This window comes from Saccopteryx leptura, chromosome 7, assembly GCF_036850995.1.
Source record: "Saccopteryx leptura isolate mSacLep1 chromosome 7, mSacLep1_pri_phased_curated, whole genome shotgun sequence".
Classification (NCBI taxonomy): domain Eukaryota; kingdom Metazoa; phylum Chordata; class Mammalia; order Chiroptera; family Emballonuridae; genus Saccopteryx; species Saccopteryx leptura.
This window is the reverse complement of record NC_089509.1, coordinates 99,188,720-99,201,423: the sequence shown is the minus strand read 5'-3', so window position 1 is coordinate 99,201,423 and position 12,704 is coordinate 99,188,720.

Below are 12,704 nucleotides of genomic sequence, written 5' to 3'. Positions count from 1 at the left end.
AGAAGCATGTCTGTCGCATCCACCATATTCCCTGGACTTAGCACCCTCTGACTATCACTTGTTTTTGTCCTTATGAAATTTTTTGAAGGGCAGAAAATTCAAAAATGAAGAAGATATCAAACAAGTACTGGTTCAATTTTTCGCATCAAAAAATAAAATATTTTTCAAAAATGGGATATACAAATTGCCCTCACACTGGCAAGTAATCATTATTAATAATAATGATTATTATATTACTTAATAAAGTTTATTAATGGTAAGAAAAATTTGTATTTTGTTTTATTCCAAAAACAGACAGAACTTTCCTGTAGACTTTATATATTTTTACTACAACACTGGAGTTCAAATATTTTTTATCAAAGACACATTTTAAAAAAGACTCTATGAGAAATCACAATTTTAAAATGGATAAAGTAGTAGGTACTTACTTTTATAAATTCAAAATAGAAATATTTACTTATAAGGTTAATAAATAATAAGGTAATTTTGATATATATATATGATATATACATACATATATAAATTTGAAGTAAAATATTCTGGACAACAGTTTCAGCCTTTTAATGATATCTACCCCAATTTATTTCTATACTGTGTTGAATTTACAGTGACACGAAATCTCTTATTTATGAAGATAAGTCATTGTATATGGAAACAGTCATTTAAACAGAACACCTCATAATCTCAAGATGCTCTTCAATTAAACTGAACCACAGCATAAAATATGAGAATATTTTTTATATGATGTTAATTTAGAATATTGAACAACTCACATTCCTGATTTTAAATATCTCAGAATGCTATCAGTATTTCCATAGGCATTTTATGATATTATGATGACATTACATGTATGTTTTCAATGACTTTTCCTCAGGTTCAAAGATACAGCTGAGGCAGCAGACCAGAGCTTGTCTCACAGTAGTCAAGTTGGGACAAATCATGTCCTAGGTGTATATAAAAGCACAATTTGATTTTGTCACAGAATTTCAACCTGAATACATAAGTTGGTACAACTTAACTAATGCGAGCCCTCAAATAATTGTTAATTATTGTCAACAGTGCCAATATATATTTCAAAAATAATTTTTAATGATTGAAAAAAAAGATTAAAAAATAACTATCTTATATGCTTGTATTGCCACTGGGAATAAATAAAAATATGTCAAATAAATGTGCCTTTAGAGCTAATAAAGTCAGATTTGATTTAATCCTCACAGTCCAAATATTTTCATAATATATTTTTGTATTTTACTTTAAAGAATCTTTTCCTGAATAAATGCAGATTTGAAGAAATCTGTGCGTCCATATCCTTATTATGACTTTGTTTTGCTTTGACTTGCACTTCTTTACTTTGTTAAGATGAACATAATTTCTGGTGTTTGACTTTGTAATTTTCCTGTCCTCTGTTCACGCCCTCATTAGACCTTGTGTTTGCTTTCCCTCAATTCTTCAACTTCTGATATATTTTAACTTTTTAAAAATGTCTCTTCATCTAAATGACTTTTCTACAGAAGCACAAATTTCTCATTTTAAATGATAAAAAAGCGTATGACATTAATTTCTCAAACACATAGAATTAAAATTAATTATAGATGTTTCTTAAAGAAATGATCAAAGGGATGGGAAGGTCAGGTTGATATTACATGCCTTCAAATTGATTAAGTGGTTTCATTAACAGGGTTCCTAGTTTACAATTCTTTGCCTTTGTGTTTCTTATTGTTCTACTCTGAAAGCTTACACTTTAATATTAGTAAATTATCAAGACTATAACAGTAATGGGGAGAAAAAATAGGCTTGTTGTACCAGGGACTTTAAGATGATATTGACTTTTATGATAATAAAATAGGTACTACATATTTTTGAAGTCAGGTTTGTCTGACTAAGCATAGGAAAGAAATTTCAAGCTGTATGACAGACAGTAAAAAGCATGTGGCAACATATTAAATAATGACAGAAAATATATATCTAGTATTAGTTGTACAGCATTTCATAACACCTTTAACTTATATTATTAGAGAGAATAGCCAAAAGTTTTGAAATTTCAAAGTTAAAAATTCAAGAACATAAATACTTACATGTTAGCACAAGATAAAAATGGATTTAAGGATGTGAAAATGCTTATGAAAGCCAAATTAAAACTTCTTTAACACTATGATGTCAATGCTAATTTTGTACATCACAAAGCATAAACTGAAATATTAATAGGTTGTCACATTATAAAGCGGGATTTTTATAGTTGGGATCTTTTATTCTCCACAGAATTAGACCACCAACTTACACCATACACAAGAATAAAATCAAATATATTAAAGACTTTTCAGTCATGAACAATAAGAATCCTAGAAGAAAACATAGGCAGTAAAGTCTCAGACATTTCTCAGAGCAATATTTTTGCCAGTATATCTCCTCAGGCAAGGGAAACAAAGGAAAAAAACAAACAGGTGGGACTAAGTCAAACTAAAAGCTTTTGTATAGCAAAAGAAATCATCAACAAAGTAAAAACAGAACCCATTGAGTGGAAGAACATATTTGCCAATGATACATCTGATAGGAGTTAATTTTCAAAATATATACATAACTTACATAGTTCAACACCAAAAAGACAAACAACCCAATTAAGAAATGGGCAAATTACATAAATAGACACTTTTCCAAAGAGGACATACTGATGAACAACAGACACATAAAAAAAATGTTCAACATCACTAATCATCAGAGATGCAAATTAAAACCACAATGAGATATACCTCATGCCTGTCAGAATGGGTGTCATCAATAAATTAAACTACAACAAGGATTGGCAAGGATATGGAGAAAAGGAAACCCTCATGCACTCTTGGTAAGAATGCAATCTGGTACAGCCAATGTGGAAAAACAGTATGAAGTTTCCCCAAAGAATTAAAAATAGAGCCGTCTTTTGACCCAGCCATCCCACTTCTGGGAATATAAACAAAGAATCCTGATACACCAATTCAAAAGAATAAATGTACCTCTATGTTCATTGCAGCACTATTTATAACAGCCAAGATCTGTAAACAGCCCAAGTGCCCATCAGTAGATGAGTGGATAAAAAAGCTGTCGTACATTTACACACTGAAATGCTACTTAGCCATAAAAAGGAAGAAAATCCTACCTTCTGTGACAGCATGGATATACATGGAGATTATTTTGGTAAGTGAAAGAAGTCAGTCAGAAAAAGACAAATACCATATGATTTCACTTACCTGTAGAATCTAAAGAACACAATAAACTGGTGAACAAACTAAAGACAGAGGCATGGATACATGAAACAGGCTGACAGCTATCAGCGAGGAGGTGTTTGGGGGCTGAGGATATATATAACATCATGATGGGTGCATGATGCAGTGTACAGGTGATGTTTTGTTGAAACCTTTATGGTTTTCTGAACCAATGTCACTCCAATAAATTCAATAAAAAAAAATCATTGTAACTATTTGTCTTCCAGAGAGCATATTTTAAGAAAATAATTATGTTAAAATTACTAACACTATTCTATAATTTCACATAGTTCCTGTTCAGTGTTATTAATCTGCATAACTGTTCTCACTAAGCAGTATTAAAATTTTTGTGAAACAAAATTAAAAAACAAAATAAAAATAATAAAAAATAAAATTCTCATAGTTGAGATTTTTTTATTCTGTACAGAATTTTAAAAATTAATTTTGAATTCTAATTGGTCATAAATGTTTTAATGTCAAGAAACATTACCAAAACAATTTTAAAGAAGCCATTGTTGTTAGGGCAGTTCATATACTAATCTGTAACAGCAATATAACTTAGTCTTTTTAAGAAGGCAAGCTTATTGTGTTCTGAATTTCAGTTATGTGATGGCAATATCATGAAACTGCACAATTAATTTTCTTAGGTTACTATGATTACTACAAAATCTGGACTTCAGAATTAATATGGACTATTCTAAAATATAGAATTATAGATATATTATCTTAATTTCTTCATCTAAAATAGCTATTTCTACAATATCTATCTATCACAAATTATTATCAAAATTTTAAAAAATTCCCAAAACTTAAAGTTTAAAACATTTTTTTACTTAGAATGAGCTATCAATAAAGATAAAGATTTAACTGTAATTTAACCATCTAAATAGACAATTGAAATCATTGTATGGTTGTTAATATCAACTGTGATACTATTTACCATCAGCAAGAATAAACTATTTTATCAGATTGATGTGTATATTATTTCATAAAATGCTAGATAGTCAAATAATATTTAAAAATGTAGAGCACATAACTGTAACAATAAGAATATATATATTTCAAATAAATTGTAAAATCTAGAGAATCTGGAGTAATTTGTTAAACTTTTGTAAGACCAAATTATTCCATTAAAATGTTATCATTTTACTTTGCCAAAATTTAGTTCTTCTTTGCTCTCATTCATTTTGCCTCCAGAAAAGCCAATTAACTTACCTTGGATGGTGATTCTAAGGGATACAGACTCCAAGGTTTTGCATGATGCTGCTAGCAACTTATGCAATATACATTAACACGCACTTATCCCCTCTATTATTCTTCCTTTAAATATATAACAAATATAATGCATTCATAATTGACATTGAACACAAAATACAAAGAAATATAATATTGTATATTGTAATGTAATAGTAAGAACATAAATTTACATAGGAGAAAACACCAAAAAACTAAAGTGGAAACAGAAAATAATGTTAGAACAAATATTAAAGTTGTTAGACTGGTCACAAATATTAAACAAAATCCTACTTGATGAATCAAAGTTCACCTCATTGCGAGGACTTGGACCTACATCAATGGACACAATTGGTAAGAGTTTCTGAAAGTCCCATGGTTTTATAACTTCACAGGAATCACAAGATGCTATTATGTGACCCTTTAAAGTACATAAGAAAAAAATGTATATACATATATTACATATATAAACAAAAATATACAATAACTCATATATCAAATAAATTTGTCCTACAATTTTATTAAATCCAAAAAAACTCTTCTAACAGGTATTCATTATACCTTTGTCTTAAACAAAGTTGTTATAAAAAGATCATTTAAATATATGAAATTCTGTAGTAAATTTTGGAATATTATTTTTCAGAAAATTATTCATTTTGATTATTTTAATTATATTAAAGATATAACAAAAATACACACATCCATGTAATTTATTTATGTATATATATACATATCATGTGTACAGGGTGGGGCAAAAATAGGTTTACAGTTGTTCATGTGAAACATTATATAATAATTAATAAATAATACAAGAATGAATTGTTCCATAGTGACAACTGTAAACCTACTCTTGCCACACTATGTATGATATGTGATTTACACATAAAAACTATATACATGAAACAACTGCACTAGGAAAGCATCTCACTTTATATACTAATTAGTTAATATTGATTTTTACACCTCAGATAGAGTAAAAATGAAAACAGAGGAAGGAAAACAAATGAACACAAGAAGAGTTTTTAATCACAGAAGGTACTCACTAGGTAAAATTGATGGCAAGGAAACAGTGTCTATTTAGGTCTGTTAGACAAAATTACTGAAATATTTGTGACTTTTGTGCAACAGGATAAGGACAAATGTAATTAGATAAAAAGGACATAAAAAAAACAAAGGAACTCATAATCTCTATTTATTCTCATCATTGTCATTTAATTTCTTTGTCTACTCACCAATTAAATATGAGAATTGGGCAATATCTGTCCCTTAAAAAATGTTTATGATAATTCATTATACTTTTTCCCATTCAATATACAGTATTTCAGCTCCAGCTTAATTTTTTAACATCAAGTGAAAAATCATACTCATTTTCCTCCTATTCTAAAATGTTAAAGATAATAATTTAATTATTATATAATTTTCCTTCTTTCCATTTCAACTAGCTCACACAGTTTTTCTCATTTACTCCTTGATTTCATCCTTTCTGTCAAAAACGTGCATCTTGTATTACACTCCCAGGGAGTTGTTTTCCCTAAACACATCAATAATGCAAAAAATGCCATTAGTTTTAAAATTCTATAACTGTAGTCACAGGTGAAGCAATGCAACTACCTTGTCCCCAATCTAATAAATGGAATGTCTAATCTTTTTTATGACTTAAAAGGCACATGCAGAACTTGGAATATTTTCAAATATGTAAACATGTATTTTAAGAATTGTGAAGAATCAGTGACTTTAATTTTCAGAAAAGGAAAGTTTTCAGGTTTAGCAGGAAATATTGTTAGAAATTAGAAAGAAGTTTTTCCAGATACAAGGACTTTCAAACATCTTTCAGAAGTAAAATAATTGAACATTTTTTCAATTCTGAGAACAGAATAAATTTTAATCAGAATTTAATTTGGATGCACTTTATACCACAGGCAGGTTATGGACGTGATGTGCTTCTCTTGTCTGAATGCTATGAACTAAAGGTCATTTTGAAGTGTGCTCTATACCACTGAATATTAAAAGTGGAGGAAACACATTTAAAATAAAAAATAGTTCAATCACTTTTGGGGTGAAAATAAGTATTTAAATACTTTTAATATTTTTATATTGAACTTGTAATTCTGTTGCATGACCAATTATAACTACTTGATAATATTAAAATAGTAGTCAATCTTATTAAATGCTTTCAATGAATCAAGTACTGTGCTAAATGCTTTATTAATAAAAGAGTAGGTATTATATTATAAACAATTTTGAATAATATCATTTAGTAAGAATTTTCCATTTCCCAAGATAGAAACCATGGCAAAATATGCATTTGGTAAAATGAATATAACCTATTAAGTGATAGAAATAAGGCTGTGTTGAGATTTGATAACCAAGAGATATTTGGTAATGAAAGAACAACTTAGCTACACTTCCAGTTAGCCAGTGAGGCAGATGTAGTGCTTATGGCAGTGTCTGAAGCAGGTTAGATCTCAAAAATTGTTTGTGAAACCAATTGGTAATGAATGCCTAGATGGAGCTTAGCAGAAGTGTTACTTTAGCCCAACTCCTTCCAAAGCAGTCGTGAAGTAAATGGTAAAAATGAGTTCTAACCCTGATTGTTCTGATCACTTGGGGAAAAAAAGAAGAGATAGAAGATGCAGAGAATACAGAACCAAATACTTGGAATATTCTCAAAGCTCAAAATACCTCCACCTTGTCCCTCATGCTAAAGGGAAGGCCACCCGCCAGTCAGCTCCTCTCACAGGCGTTAGGATACTAGAACACTGCTGATCTTAACAGCACAGTGTGAGTGTTGAGGGATCCGGAGATGGAAAGATATGGGGAAGGGATGAACTGACTACCTGGGAAAAGCAAGTTATGTATTAAAGACTTGATGAGGTAAGTAAAACAATGGTTAGCTATAGTTCTGTGTTAAATTTAAGTGAAGAAAAAAAAACTTCAAAGAAAATGTTTTTTAGAGATATTTCATTTTGTGCAATAATCCCATTTTACAGATGAGGAAACTGAGGTTTAAAGAGGTCCAGTGACTTTCTTAAAATTACCTAGGTACAATGATTCAAATAAAGATTCAAGCATAGATCTGGTTGACTTCAGAATCTGAGATGTTTAACAAATGTACTCTATTTCTTGAAACATATACCATAGTATATCACAAATGTTTAAATATATTGAATATATTACTCCATTAGGATACATTTATTTATTTAAATTTAGTTTACTGATTGATTTGAGTAAGAGAGAGACTGATTTGTTGTTATATTATTTATGCATTCATTGGTTGATTCTTTATGTGCCCTGACCAGGCATGAAACTCACAACTTTGGCATAATGGGATGACACTCTAACCAACTGAGCTACCCAGACAAGGCTAGGATACATATAAATAAGTCAATTACTCAGATTTCTATTTGTCACAAAAGATAGTTCTCACAATATTATTTATAAAATGGAGCAGTAGAAATGTAAGAAAATAATTCTCAATGGATGGACAAATGAACATGTATGCATGTATATGTACATAGATAAAATAGTAAGATAAATACATAAACTATTATTAAACTATTATAATGGCATTTCCAAAAATTGATAATACAGTGATCCCTCGTCTATTGTGGGGGCTAAGTTCCAGAAACCCCCCGCGATAGGCAGAAATCCGCGAAGTAAGAACCTTATGTTTATTTTATTATTTATATATATTCTAAGGCTTCATAAACCCTCCCCACACTCTTATAAACCTTTCCCACACTGTTATCAACCTTTCCCACACTCTTATTGTATAAACACTTCCTATACTTGAAAAATTTTCTACACTCTTAAACCTATGTAAAATCCCACACTATAGTGAAAAAATTCACAATAAAAAAAATAGATATGTACAATTTTAAAATCCGCGATACCGTGAGATCACGAAAAGTGAGCTGAGATACAGTGTGAGACGAGTGTACAGGGAAAACATACACATGTACTTCAATGAAAGAAACAGCAAACACGATTGTTTACACTATCTGATACACACACACAAAGCATATGTTGAAAATCAGAGTTGAAAACCAGGAACTAAACTAGAAATGATTATTATTATGATTAGGTAGTAGGATAAATCTTTCTTATTTTATTTTTTCCATTTAGCATTTTTAAAATTCAAATTTAATCGAATTAGCATATATGGTTATTATCAGAAAACATTTTTTAATAAATGATGAAATCAAATGTCATACACATACCTGTTAAGTGGTCTAATTTTCATAACTTAAAATCCTACTATGTAAAATGGGCAAGAAAGAGGGTTCATCGAGCAAATAGCAGAAACATTAAGCCCTAAAACATCAGCTGCTTTCAATATGTGAAGGTAATGGCCTGCAACTTGGTATTAAGGTGTAACTATAATAAAATGTTTAGGCTCATTAGGAGAAAAATTAGTATTTCAAACATTTTTCGTATACTGATTCATTAGTGTGTCTCTTAGGACAGGCCTGTGCAGCACTGAGCATGAGCTGATTCTGTCATTTCTTCAGCACCCTAATGACACAAATAAGGCAAAGAAGCTATGGAATTAGAATGGGAACAGAAGGTAAAAGTTGGGAATGCTAAAGGAGTCAAGGCTGAAGAAGAAGGGAATATAAAGCCCTGGACAGCTGGAGATCAGATTGCTAAGGTCTGTACCTACTCCTCCCCTATGCCACTGTCAATCTGCTAGGCAGTAATAACTTATACCCCAATCCTGCCCCAGGCATAAGGAAGCAGGGCATCTCAAAAATAATTAGTTTTCATCTACAGTGCATAACATTACATTACATAAGCACAATAACTTGTTCAAAGTGATTTATATTCACTATCTCATTTAATCCTTTGTATTTATGGTTAGATTACACTGCCCTACGGTTCAGATGAGAAAAACAAGATTTGCAATCTTATAAAGCTTTCCCAAAGTCATTTTGATAGAAAAACATAGACTCAGGATTCAAACCCAGTTAATCTGAATGAAATGTCCAAGCTCTTAAGCCCTAAACAAGGAAGATAGCTTACATGACTTGACTTAAGACCCTTTGGGGAATGGAAGCCAATGAAGTAGCACTTAGTACTTGAAGAGCACACTCTGTCATTAAGGCAGAACACTCGGAAAGAAGTAGTAGCACCTTAACAAACTATCAACGGAAATGGATCAGCAAAGAACAAATTGAAAAAGCAGGTATTTAAATTCATAAGGCAGAATAATAGTTTGAAACAGATGAAGATAATGAATGTACATAAAGAAACAAATATTCACTGAGCTGTACTATGTCCCTAGCTTAGGCCCAAGAGCAAGAGATACAATGGGTATAAATTCAAAAGGAACTTACAGTTAATAGTCAAAGACAGAGGCTTTCTTGTTTGTTCTTCCTCTAATTGGTTCTAGAACTCATATGGCAGGGGAGAAAAGGTCGGAGGAGGGTCCAAATCTCCTCACCAGTGATATGAAAGGCCAGGGGGTCAAAACCACATGACCAGCAATATGCTAGGGAAGAAAAAGTTACCCTAGGGAGGAGGTCCCACCTTACAATAGTCCATTGCTAGGCACCTGGGGCTTTCCACCCTGGTGATCCTCTGTGCCTCGCCTATAAGCCGTTGTTCTGCTCGTGTCTAACTGCCCACCACATTGCTATGGGGAATGTGGTGAATTTATGATAAGGTTAACAATGTGTAAATTTCCTGAAGAGTTTTTGGAGCTCACACTAAGCAATATGATTTTTATGTATGATATAAAATGTTCTCACGTGTTTTGAGCATAAATAATGGTATGTTAAAAAGAATATTTGAAGGCCTGTAGTCTCAGTGCATTAAGCAGGTATTGTTGAGTGAATTTTCGTGTCTTTGAGGCACAGAAAAACCAGTAAATGTTACTATCTTGTAGTTTTCTAGTTTGTAGCATAAGTGTAAGCAAGAGTTAGAAACCAGGCAAATTTGTCTGGGCCATTGAAAAACCTATTACTCCATTATCAAAGAAGTATTGAGTGAGCCCATTACATAGTAGTAGGTACAGATTTAAGTAGTGAAAGTATGGGAATGAAGAAGACAGAAGTCCTGGCCTTATGGACTTGTATAGTTCCGGGGAGAATCATACAATAAATTAAATAAATCAGTAAAATATGTGATACATTAGATCAGTGGTTCTCAAACTTTCTAAAGTCGGGGAGCATTTCAAATCCTACAAATAATTGTAGGCGCACTATATACAAATTTCTGAGAAATATATTATAAAAATTAAGTCAAATATTAAAGAAAAAAAATAAAGTCCAAGCGTGCTTTTATGGAAATTAAACAAAATAAATATGGCAAAATTAAATTTATCCTGACATTAAAAAACACTTTATGTTACATTTTATGTTATGCTTTTTAGAATTCATAAAAAGAAAAGTTAAAAAATAAAAAAATGACAAAAAGTTATCTTTTTCTATATATAGATACATTCTTAGTAAGATTTAGTAAATTCATCAGGTCCCTGTGCAAATGTGTTAAGTTTTTTCATTCTTGTGTTTATGAGAAACATGAGCCTGATGTGTCCTAGTGATTTCTTCAATGTTTGGGCATATATTTAAAAGGCAAACTTTCATTTCCTCATCAATAATACATTGAACAATTCCTCTCTTTTTACTCTTAATTGTGTTGAGGGTAGAAAATCCTAATTCACATAAATAGGATGTTGAAAATTGTAGTAAAATGTTCAAAGCTTTTTTAGATATTGCCACATATTCTTCTTTTATAGAAATCTAAAAGGCTTCAAGAGACAATTCCTTATGTTTAATCATCAATCCAAAACCCCCACCATACATATCATCTTAATTTTACACCAAACAAAGGATAGAAGAAACTTGCCTCCAGTCTTTCCGGGGAATATGAAGGGTAGTATAACAATCCAGCACCACAGCTTAACAGCCTTTTGCAACCTAATCAGGCAAGTGAGGTGGGGGGTTGGGCAGACTGTCAGCTTATAGCCAATTCCCCACACCTCTGTCCCCCAAAAATCTATATTCCGAAAACCCTGTTGGTTTTTTGGTCCGCAACAGGCACATATTTCTCTGGAATACCATAGGGCACACCTAGAAATCTTCTATGGCGCACCAGTGTGCCCTGGCACACACTTTGAGAACCACTGCATTAGATGTTAAGAGCTCTAGTGAGTAAAAATCGCAGACAAGGACTTATCTGGCAGAAAGAGTGTTGAAATGTAAACCACCTGGGCAGCCAGGGTCTCAGTAGGTATATGACCTTTCAATTAAGAGCAAAAGATTGTGGGGACAAGCTGTGCTGGAGGGAAAGGGACTGACCCAGGAAGAGTGAGATCAAAGGCCCCTAAAACTCAGTCTGACTTCAAAGCCATTAGATAAACAAGAAGAAAGTCAGGACTAAATTGAAATATAAATAAGATAGAAGGTTTTCATTCAAAGTTATTAAACTTAATTTTGATGCACATTATTATTTGATTTTGGCATAATGACCTTGGAACTAGCAGAAGTTGAGGGTGAACAGGAGATGTTAGGGGAGAGGGAGGGTGGTGACGTGGCTCATTAGTGAACACAACCAGACAATTAGAAGTCTGAGTAAAACTTGGAGTTTTATCGTTTTTCTTGTCACTTTCTCTGTTAAACTGGGAAATATCAAACTTAACTGAAACATTGCAATAGACTTCCTACCTACTCTTTAAGCAATTATAATATGACACATGTACACAATTAAGGCAGTCACCCAACTGAGTAATTCATACACACACACAGAGCATGTATTTTCCCAAAATGATTATAAGTTGAGAGATTTTTGCCTCTGTACATTAACTTATTTTCTTCTAAACAACCATCTTTAAATAAAGCATGCATGTCATATATATTTACCTGTGAATGAAGCCTGCACTGATGATCTTACTTCCTAAAGCAACCCACAATAATGGGTGATCCAACTTGAGAATTAAACACAACATTCAAATGCTTTTAAAGATCAATTTTTCAACGGCTAAACTTCTACCCTTTGATCAATTTAATCAAGCTGCCGTAACCCATCCCTCTAGAGCAGTACATTTCTATCCCTCTGCTAGTCTTTCTTTTGTGTGGTGAGCTGAACAAATGAATACGTACATGATTTTAAAAGAAAACGAAACTTTTTTAAAGACTCTGATAAAATTATTTGCCATTCATTAATATTGACCAGACAAGTATTCCCTGTTAGAACGGCCTTATGCCGAGTGACGGAGTGTGGGGTGGGGGC